The sequence below is a fragment of the Myodes glareolus genome, chromosome 5 (assembly GCF_982192425.1).
Source record: "Myodes glareolus chromosome 5, mMyoGla1.1, whole genome shotgun sequence".
Lineage (NCBI taxonomy): Eukaryota > Metazoa > Chordata > Mammalia > Rodentia > Cricetidae > Myodes > Myodes glareolus.
In genome coordinates this window covers 91,805,255-91,812,301 of record NC_142030.1, presented here as the reverse complement: position 1 = coordinate 91,812,301, position 7,047 = coordinate 91,805,255, and the positions used below count along the sequence as shown (strand labels likewise).

The 7,047-nt window shown below is 49.6% G+C and overlaps 1 long non-coding RNA gene across 2 annotated transcripts; it reads right to left on the bottom strand.

Annotated features, from left to right (window-relative positions):
• Window positions 1-240: 240 nt before the first annotated feature.
• LOC125398138 (uncharacterized) lies at window positions 241-7,031 on the bottom strand. Of its 2 annotated transcripts, none has more exons than XR_007231305.3 (4): window positions 6,809-7,031; window positions 5,678-5,919; window positions 3,693-3,779; window positions 241-665 (listed from the first exon to the last, which is right to left on the bottom strand). It is a non-coding gene; the product is annotated as an uncharacterized LOC125398138 (long non-coding RNA). The 2 variants fall into 2 exon arrangements; XR_015737932.1 differs by having other exon boundaries at window positions 5,859-5,919.
• Between the last annotated feature and the right edge of the window lie 16 nt (window positions 7,032-7,047).

Here is a 7,047-nt window from a genome sequence, read left to right as displayed (position 1 = left end):
TCCTGAGAAGCTGCTGGGCCCCAAGAAGGGAGTACTGGGCCTGCCTCACTTACCCTCTCAACTCAGTTCCTTGCTGGCACCGTGCCAGCACAGGCCTGCGCCAGTGTGCTGATCAATGGACAACAGATGTCTTTCCCTAGGCAGGGAAAGCCCAGCGCCTCAGCCCACCTCCTAGTCTGACCAGACCTCTCCACTAGCCACAGAAGCAGCTTTTCTTATGCAAACTCTGGGAGCCACCTCCACCCTCCAAGCAGGAAATAGTTTATAGATGACTCACAGGGTCTTTGGAAGGACGGATGGGGACAGAGAAGTGTTTGGACATTTGGTCCATGATGAGACACCTCAGAGTTGATGGACTGAGGGCTGTGGGGAGTTAAAATTTGCCTTCTCATTTGCATACACCACAGGAGACAGCCAGCTTGGACCCCAGACTGGCAGTTAGCGGTCTTGCAGTTTGTCAGGGTTTCAGCTGGGCTTCTGGAGCTTTCCTCTGGTTAGCCTTAGAATATATGGCTGTGCCAAGGTCCCGGGGTCACTGTTTCCAAGTGTTCCACGCCGCCCTCTCATCTGGACATGGTAAGGACTCAGAATCACCGCACCTAGCCGTTACTCAACAAGAAGTAGGCATTGGTCCTATGCTTAGCAATTCCGTCTCAAAAGCAAACCTGTATAAGAAAACACAATGATAGGGGGCTGGAGAGATGGCTCAGAGGTTAAGAGCATTGCCTGCTCTTCCAAAGGTCCTGACTTCAATTCCCAGCAACCACATGGTGGCTCACAACCATCTGTAATGGGGTCTGGTGCCCTCTTCTGGCCTGCAGGCATACACACAGACAGAATATTGTATACATAATAAATAAATAAATATTTAAAAAAAAAAGAAAACACAATGACAGATAAAGCACTTTCGCAGGTCCCCCTGCTCCACACCTTACTTGTAGAAGGGGACTGTCTGGGAGCTTCCCTTTCACAGAGTTCCTGCTCTACCTGGAACCTGAACTCCTAGCGCCTTAGAGTAGCAGACTAAGCCCCTCACTATACACCAGTCCCCTCCACCCTGAATCCCACTCCAGTGTGTGGCAAATGTGAGTCACTATCTCCTTAGTCCTCTCCCCACATTTTTGAGGTCTCCTCAGGCTATGATGGTGTCACTAACCCATGTGACCCAGGGAGTCCCAGAGACCCTGTCTGGTGGGAGCCCAGTCAAAGGAAAGCCCAAAATCGAAAGAGCCAGAGAAAGCAAGACTGTGATAGGAATCGTTAGCTGCCCGCTTTCTCTCTTAAGTTCTTCCCCAGCTTCTGTGGACACAGAACCAGGTCAGAAACTGAGCAGAACTTCAACCCCCTGCCCCCTGCTTGTGAATGGGCTCCTTCAGCTCCTCGCTGTGGGCTCCAAGAGCAGTGCTAGGTCAGCTTTTTAAGAGTTTTGGTGACAGTGGCTTGTTAATCCACCTTGCGAGGGCAACCCCCAATACCAGACTGAACTGGTGTTACCCAGGCCGTGAGGAATGCTGGCTCCCACCTTCCTTTACCCAGGGCCAGGAGCTGCTGACCTGGCTAAAGAATGTGCTTTGCTTGACCTTAGCATTCCAGGGTCAGCTTGGGAGGCCAAGGGCTTGAATTGGCAGCAGAAGCCAAACACAAGGCAGAACGGTGGCACTGGACAGCTTGCCCACCCCCGAAATCTGGGCACATATCCTTTCTCTGTATTTCCTCGTCACTCTGGGTCTCCCCTGAATGGAGGAAGGACCAGCAGAAAGAAAAATTCTCTCATTTGGGGGAGGGGGACATTTATATGAACTGAAGCTACCAAGCCCTGAGCCACAGTGTCCCTTGCCATAAGCCCTACCTGCTGGGGAGCCTAGAACTCTATACAAAACCATCTTCAAGTTCAGGGTTTCCTTAGGCCAAGTAGACAGGGAAACTAAGTCACTGGTCCAGGTCATGTGGCCAGCAGACAGAAATCCCTGTCCCTGACTCCCAACTCAGGTTGCTGTGTTCCTTGCCACAATCACATCAACTGCCCACATACCCAGCATCTAACCCAGGGCACGGGGAAGGGGCATCAAGGCTGTGGGCATGGAGTGTTGACGACAGGAAAGATGGGTATATTTTTACTGACTTATACTCATCTTAGCCCATCATCAGCCTTGGGTGACTTACGACAGTGACACCACACAGAGCCAGTGGAAAGTACTTGGCCTCTCAAGGGCCCACTGAAGGAATCCTAACTTTTAACAACTGCCTAATCACAGACACCCCAGGTTGGTTTTTTTTGTTTTGTTTTGTTTTGTTTTTTTAAAGATTATTATTACGTAAACAGTGTCCTGCCTGTATGTCTGCCTGCAGGCCAGAAGAGGGCACCAGAGTTCATTACAGATAGTTGTGAGCCACCCCGGGAATTGAACTCAGGATGGTCTGGAAGAGCAGCCTGTGCTCGTAACTGCTGAGCCATCTCTCCAGCCCCCACCCCAGGTTTTTATCCCCCAGAAGGGAATAACAGAACCTCAGAGATTAGGAAGAGGAGGTGGGACAAGGGGCAGAAAAGGAGGAAGATCTTCGTGCTCTACCGTTAACAGTGAGGTGAGACATCCTTCGCAAACCACTGACTGGAACCCCTAGAATTTAAAACTAACTAGATGCTCACCCCTCAAACTCCCACCACCCACAGCACCGTGTTTAGGAGTTTAAAAATTAACATATAGAGTAGTTAACAGGCCCTTCCTTTCCTCCCTGGGGCCTCCTCCCCTGTCCCCCAGCATAGCTCTAGAGCCTTAGGCAGTTCCAACAATCCTCATTAGCTCCCAGCTTATCTTCACTGTCCTCCTGCCTGGGTCGGGTGCACAGAGCTCAAGTGTCTGTTAAGTCCTTGTTGTACCGCATCCCTGCCACACACTTGGATCGTCGCCAGGATTGGCGGGAGGGGAGTTGGGAAGACTGCAGCCCAGTAAAAGTTCAAACAGACAGGTAGGAAACCATTTGGTCCCCATGCAAGTTCATGAGAGAGACATGTGACATGTTTGATACATGAACACAGAGCATCAGAAGACTAGGCACACCAGACTCCTCACCCAATCAAATCAGAAGGGCAAACGCTGCCATTTCTGGTGATATCTTTGTGACCCTGTAGAGACAGGTCCTTCGTTTTTCTACTTCTTAGCTTACACAGTGGGGATAAAATTCACCAGGACAGGCCAGCTAAAGCTGTCACATTCCTTGTAAGACTTGCTACAATTTTAGATTGTTGGTAACTCACTAGATCCATCTTGTATTTCCAGAACCCATTTGGGTCCCACAAGGCAATGTAATGGGGCACAGCCACGATGTCAGGCTGGACAGGTTTATTTGCCTCCTGCTATGCTACTTCCTAGCTGGTGACACTATATCTAGGATGTTTAGAACTCGGGCCGGCTCAACAAATGGTAAATAGACAGCATCGTAACTAAGGATAGGCACAGTTTCAGTGAGCTCACAAGTCCGTCACTTCTCAGTTCTGCCAGGAGAGGGCAGCGTTGAGCCAGACATCTCAATTTCCTCGACTAGTGTTTATCCAGGCTCAGTGGGTTCACACCGCCTAGTTCTGGGGAACCAGTTCTAACAGGCCAGTTCCTGTTCACACAATTCCATCAATTTTTAGGTCCTATTGTCCACCGCAGGGTGGGGTTAGAAGGTGACTGAGACCTCTAACTCACCTGAACTCTAAGGAAAAGGCAGCTTAATGACCGAAGTCTCTCTGACTGGAGGGGGTGGTGTGTTGAGCCCCGCATCTGCTCTCCTCCCTGAGAAAAAAAAAGGGAGAAGAGGAACATCGGTACCGAGACAGTCCCTGAGAGTAGACCCTCTGGGATCCTTATGTCTGTCACCACACAGAGGTCAAGTCCATTGACTTCCTCTGCTCCTTTTCCCATACATCCCCACTTCATGCCTGACACTAATCTAAGTCTCACCCACCCCTCAAGACCCAAGTGGCTTCCTCTGAGGCCCCCCTTGAACTCCTGAGCCAGGTAAGACCCAACTTTTCTGCCCTGTTCCTGCACTTCAAACCACCTTGAGGGGCTCCCACTTCCTACCGTAGATTACAGGATAAACTGTGTGCTTCACTTATTTCTCTTGTTAAGCAGAGAACTTCCTGAGAGTAAGGAACTAATTATTAGTCATCCCCCGAGATGTGTCTGACACCTGCCTTACCCACCCCTTGTCATTCCCCCACAGCAGAGCCTTGCTGCCCTCCTCTGTGTTCCTGCCCGCACCTGACGCATGCCATAATACTCCCTCAGAGGTGCTCCCGCATCCCAACATGCGGCACGTTCAGACTACGGCATGCAGGAGGGCAGGAATGGACGCTTATTCCCAGTGAGTACACAGAAGGTTTGTTTTCTTCGAGACCCTTTAAGTAGTTGGTGTGAGGGTGAGAAGAGCCTCCTCCCAGGGCTGGAACAGGAAGCCGATAGGACTAAGAGTGACTCCGTACAGCCTGGGCTTCCCAGCACGTCCTATCCAAATATCTAAGCCCAAGGTTTGAGTCACCGAGTCACCTTCCAAGCCTCCTTATACAGAATGAAAGTCGAATTCCATCACTTGGTTGTTCTATTCAGCTTTGTTGTTATTGTTGTTCATTTATTTCCTGTGTGTGGGTATTCTGCCTGTGTGTGTGTCTGTGCAGCACATGTGTGCCCGGTGTCCTTAGAAGCCTGAAGAGCCCACCAGATGCCCTGGAACTGGAGTTAGAGCTGACTGAGGCCAGTGTGTGGGTGCTGTGAACCAAACCCTGGTCCTCTGGAAGAGAAACAAGTGCTCTTAATGGCTGGGCCACCTCTCCAGCCCCAGTTCTAATGGCCAGGTCTGCTTGTTTGCCTACATTGTACATTCATCTGGTCTGTGTGAATCCATGGGCACCGCGGTGATCTGCGATCCGCTAACTACTGTTGGGGATGTTTAGAAATAGCGATCCATATCTATGTGGTTTTTGTTTGTTTGTTTTTCAAAACAGGGTTTCTCTGTGTAGCCCTGGCTGTCCTAGAACTTGCTCTGTAGACCAGGCTGCCCTTGAACTCACAGATATCCTCCTGCCTCTGCCTCATGAGTGCTGGGATTAAAGGCATGATTTAGATTAAGTTCTTTTTTTTTTAATGCCTCACCGGCTTTCCTACAGTCCAATCTTTTTTTTTTTTTTTAAAAAAAAAAAGATTTTTAGTATATTATGTACACAGTGTTCTGCATTCATGTATCCTTGTACACCAGAAGAGGGCACCAGATCTCATTATAGATGGTTGTGAGCCACCTTGTAGTTGCTGGGAATTGAACTCAGAAACTCCGAAAGAGAAGCAAGTGCTCTTAACCTCTTAACCTCTGAACCATCTCTCCAGCCCCTTAGTCTTAAAGGGCTTCTCTGGAAATTTCTTTAAATTTCTTTCATAAATACATTTATTTATGAGGAAATGCTGATCCAGCAAGCTAATAGCCATGAGTCCTCCAGTCTCTGCTTTGAAAGCCCTGTTTTTAGGAAGCACCTCCAAACTAGTTTCCTTTCATCTGGGCTAAGGGCTCGCTACAGCTCTCATGTTAGTTGGGATTAGAACCCAGGTGTCCCAGCCCTGGGAGCTACAGTCTACTGTTCTGTCACTGACACTTGCTCTTCAGATTCCTAACCTGTCTGGATGGGCCTCCGGGACCTGACCTGTCTGGATGGACCTCCGGGACCTGACACAGGTTATGGGTATAGATCGCAGGTCAGATGGACTATCTCCTGAGCCTTTCTATTTTCACGGATCACTCAGAATGGGAAGGCAGGCCGGCAGAAGAAAGGACGCGAAAGCAACTACACAGTTCGTGGAGGACCCAGACGTGAAAAAGAGAACCTGGTTCCTGGGGGATCTTCACTGGCTGGAGAGGGCTCCATGCAGCATGGTGATAGTTCCCCTGGAAAGAATCAAAAGGTGAGCAGAAGTAGGAAAATGGACAGACACTAGATTATAAAAAACAACAACAAAACCCTGGTCACTGAGGATGTGGTCCTCTGCAGACCCTGACGTCACAGTCGGGAATGAGGTCCTGCAGAGAAGGGAGGCCAAGGCAGTCCTCTTGTCCTGTGTTCTTGTCCCTGTATAGTCCAGGGTCTGAATCCCAGTCCTGTGGCTTTCTTGCCAGCTGTGTGGCGTTTGACAGAGGTATACTCACTTTCTACAACAGGAAGGGGGTTATGGACCTAGTCTTCCAGGCCTCTCAAGTGGAGCCAGACCTCATGCCCAACCACCTGTTCTTCTAGCTAAAAGTCACCGGAAGAAATTCTGGGACCAGGAAGCTCCTTGTAGACTTAGGGACACAGGGTAGTAAGTTCCTGGAGTCTGTATGATGTTTTTTTTTTTTTTTTTTTTTTTTTAATGAATGAATGAAAATCCATAAAGACGACCACTTCTTGAGAGAATACACTCAACCCTCTAAGTCCCCTTTTTGCAGAAGAGGTAAGAACTTTCCAGGCCTGCTGGATTCCAGAATCCATTTAAGGTTGATAGAACACAAGCAGAGTCCCTGGAGGCAAGGCAGCTCTCCCCCGTGCTTAGCAGGAATCAACCTTCATCCCAGTCTATCTCCTCATTCCCTTTCTCCTTTATGTACCTGAAGAAGTTATCAAACGGTTTTACAGATTTTTGGCTCGAGAGGAGCAATTTACTGCGTGTGGAGAAATACTTCAGGGCCTTCTAGTGCCCTCAGACTGTCCCTTGCCAACCAAGAACACAACACAATAGAACAGGTTGGCGCCATTTAGAGGCAAAAGCAGTTCAGAGAGCCTTCAAACATAAGGACCTACTTCAGAAGTAATTCGGCTCGGGCTCGGCGTCCTTTCTCGCATTCCTGGTCCTTGGGTCCCGGTGGGCGGGGCTCCATTCACACCTTTCCGCGCCTAGCTAAGGGGAGGAGGCGGGGCAGGATCCAATAGAGCCAATGCGAGAGGCCTTGGTCACGAGTCGCCGGCAAGCGGGCCAATGGGACTCGGGGGAGTGGCTAGGGCCTTCCCCCTCCAAACGTTTTATAGCAATTCGGGCTGTG